The sequence below is a fragment of the Triticum dicoccoides genome, chromosome 6A, assembly GCF_002162155.2.
Source record: "Triticum dicoccoides isolate Atlit2015 ecotype Zavitan chromosome 6A, WEW_v2.0, whole genome shotgun sequence".
Classification (NCBI taxonomy): Eukaryota; Viridiplantae; Streptophyta; class Magnoliopsida; order Poales; family Poaceae; genus Triticum; species Triticum dicoccoides.
Window position 1 is genome coordinate 274,506,408 of NC_041390.1, and position 3,994 is coordinate 274,510,401.

At 44.2% G+C, this 3,994-nt stretch overlaps 1 protein-coding gene across 3 annotated transcripts in view; it reads right to left on the bottom strand.

The window, feature by feature from the left end:
- Window positions 1–3,994, bottom strand: part of LOC119316772 (probable protein transport Sec1a) — a 74,269-nt gene that overhangs the window by 69,653 nt on the left and 622 nt on the right. The window lies entirely within an intron of this gene.

Sequence of the window (3,994 nt, forward strand, 5' to 3'; positions counted from 1 at the left end):
CGTATCCATGGCAACTGAGCAAGAATGGTAATCCCCACCCCCACCCCAATATTGGGTGTTTCCTTCCCTGCTGATCCTTTCCTGCACATACTACCAATGCTCCTATGCAGAATGCTCGCCCCCATGAGGAAATTCATGATAAAGCAGAAAGAATCATAATTTGTCATTCTGACAAATCATGAATGCATTCTCCTTTTTTCCATAGCAACACAAATATAATAAACGGTGAAGGTGGAAACCCCTGAAATAAACATACAATTAATGTAAAATATATCGACGTTGTTAACGAGTATTAGTATTGGTCTAGGAGTCTGTCTGTGTTAGGCTATATTTCCTTTCTTATATCCCAAGTCAATTATGCAGCCATACCAATGAACTTTCACCATTCCCGTTCTTTGAATAAGCCCTTGTGCAAGGACATTCTTTCCCTCAATAATAATAAAGGGGCAGCCCGGTGCACATAGCTCCTGCTTGCGCAGGGTCTGGGGAAGGGTCTGACCACTTTGGGTCTTTGTATGCAGCCCTTCCCTCAATAATAGCACGCCAAATTTGAGACAGATGATTACCTCTGCAGGCATAATGTCATGATCAGGGTAGTAGACTGCTTTAGAATGTGAGCACTTAATGCAGTTGGATCTTGAACGAGTCTCCAGCTTGGCAAGGGGAAAAAAGACAAATGAAAAAGTTCAATGTCTCTAAATCCGAGAACCCCCAAGTGTTTTGGCCTTGTCCTCATATGACAGGAGACTCAGATGTGTAGGCATAAACCATGGTGGAGCTTACAGCATGGCATAGAAAACATTGGGACAGCTTGTGCCACGGAATTAATCAAAATCTCTTTGCCACCAAAAGAAAGGATTTTTTTTCCATTCAACCATGAACCTTATTCCACACTCTTTCCTTCAGATAAGGCACCATTCTTTGAATGACCAACACTGGTAGGCATTCCTAGATATTTGTCAGGAAGGGACTCATTACTTGCTTCCCAGATTTGTTTAATTTCTTCCTGTATAGGTTGAGGGCACCCTTTACTGAACAAAATCGAGGATTTATCCAAGTTTATTATTTGTCCCGATGCTTGACAATACCTGTCTAGAGCTTAGGAAACCAAAGGAGCTGCTCCACCGCTAGCTTTGAAAAACACTAGGCTGTCATCGCAAAGAGCAAGTGATTCACCGGAAGTGCCGAAGAGGCCACTTTAATACCATGGTGTGATGACTGATTCTGACTTCATAACGAGCACGTGAGGCCCTCTGCTGCTAACAAAAACAAGTGTGGAGATCGGATCCCCCTGGCAAATGCCACGAATCGGTTTAAATTCATCAAGCTTATTGCCATCAAAGAGCATTGAAAAAGATACGGAAGAAACCATGTTCATAACAGTACCTACCAATTGTTGAGAGAAACCCAATTTAATTATCATAGCTTCCACATATTGTCGTTCAACTCTATCAGTCTTTCATCATGTCCAATTTGAAAGCACAATGCTGTTTTGCTGATTTGTTACCCTTCATAAAATGTAAGCACTCGTGTCGTGATGATGTTGTCAGTTATTAACCGGCCAGGCACAAATGCTCGTTGTTCCTCGGAAATAATCAGTGGAATTAACCTAAGGTGATTAGCTACTCCCTCCGGATGGGGATATAAGTCAGCCACGGGTTTTTAGGTCTTCAATTTGATTAGCAAAAATGTATTGTATGTCATAAAATATAAGTCAGCCACATGTTTTGCTGGTTAAATTGACGACCTAAATTCATGTGTGAGATTATATTCCCATCCAAAGGGAGTATAACATGTTATACTAACTAATGGGGCGGAACCGAGAGAGAAGCTTTTGGTTATGTACCTTCGAGGTCAGGACTAAAACCGTTTTATTAATTTCCTCCGACTCTCTTGGCCATGAACAACACCTTCAGCTGACCATTGAATTCTAGACCCTTGTCGCCACATAGTCTCCTCGCGATGATAAAATTACATCAACCTGTTCAGGGCCTTCGTCTCCTCCCTTGACGGCCAACACGAATTGGAATATTTCTGAGTTCTTCCAAGCGTTTTTTTCAGATTCCAAATCTCTGTCTTAACACTCCCAAAGGTGGTGCTGCCCCACAAATGAAGTGCCATAGCCATGCCATTAAGCTTTTCCCTCACGAACCGAAGAACATGTAGCCTGGTCCTTCCGCGCTCTATCTACGGCTGTTTAAAATTCTCAATTGATTCCCATATAAACTCAAATCTGAACTACCGAGTAGCTCGTCCCTGATTGTGTTGGGGATGGTCCAAAGACAGCAGAATAGGACCATGGTCTGAAGCAGCCGACAGATGTTTCTGCAGTCAACAGTAGCTAGGGACCTGTCCAGCCTGACTCGCGAATAGCCACCTCCTGCAACTTTTTTCTCAAAAGTCCAGCTTCTGCCAACATACCCAAGATCACACGAGCTGCACTCATCTACAGCCTCCCTAAAACCCCTTATTTGAGCCTGAGTTCTTTGCCCTACTTCAACATGCTCATCTTGCCTGAGAACTTCATTAAAGTCTCCCCAACATGACAAAGGGAGGTCACTTTCCGCCTGAATGTCACGAAGAGTATCCCCTGTTTTATATCTCTCCCGAGTTGAGTCTCTCCTACACACAAGTCATGTGCCAAGTATTCATTCCCAGCAGAGTAACATAAGAGTCAATGTGATACTTCAAAAACTGAAACTAAATTAAATATCATGGTTCCAGAACACACCTAATCCACCACTTCTACAAGAACTACTGGCTACAAAACAATTACCAAAACCTAAAGCACGAGATCAACTTTCGACCCGCGTCTTGTGCACCTGAGTTTACAAAATACACAGCACGGTTGGGGCTGTCGCGGGCAAGCCCGGGCCGTGACAGTTCCAACTGAAGAATCTCATTGCTCTGGGCGGTGCCCCACCGATGATGAGTTGGTTGATGTGTTGTCATCCTTTGTTTCTCCAGATGATGATGAGTTGGTATGCTTTGGATCTCTTTTTGCAGATGGGCTCGGCGGCACAACAGCAGCTGCATTCCCCAAGGACTGAACTTGATGCACTAAATTACCCACTTCATATGCTGCCCCACCCTGCACACCGTCCGGGGTGGTAGGCTTCTCGGACACTGCACCTCGTTTCCTGTTAGGGTCTTTATCATCCATGTCTGCATCTGTGCTTTGTTCTCATCACCATCAGATGAAGGATCCTCCTCCATACTTTCATATGTACCAAGTGCACCATAATGTGTGGATTTCGGCACCTGTATTGGCGCTGCCTAGGAAGGGCTGCCTAGAAATTCCTTCCCCATACCCCATAATGTGTGGGTTTCGACACCTATATTAGCTCAAACATTTTCTCACTATTTCTTCATAAATAATATCCTCATTACACATCGCACTTAGGAGCAGGGGCGTGGCATTGTAATCAGCGTCGTTTATAAGGCGGTAAAGCAACCTAAGGCGAGCACCACCCGCTCTGATGCCTACGTGCCTAAAGCGGGCACTTAGGCACCTAAAGCGAGCATATTTCTAAGGCACTGACAGAGCGCCTTGTCGCGTCTAAAGCAGGACACCTTATAAATAATCAGGGTATTGCCCTATCTCGGGATTGTCAACTTTTTCTTCTATCAATGCATCTAGACGCGAAGCTTTTGTGATTCCTTGGGGAAAAAAGAGATGTGATGTCCCGATTGTCCAGTGTGTTAGCTTGCCCCATAATCCATTAGACATGATCTCCGTATATTGAGAAGCACATGCTCGAGCAACAAATATAACGAAACAAATGGCTACCCGACTGGCTGATACGACTACAACTCACAGTTCAACGGTAATGAAGCATTTTGAAGACCTAAAGTTAAAGGCAACAAACGTGTACAATAACCTACTCCGCTATGAGCCCTAAACAACAAGTTTACACGACCATGCCAATTTCTCAACTCCACAAGCAGCTAGATCCAGCGGCCCAGTTCCAGTGACAACATTAGGCAAGCAAAT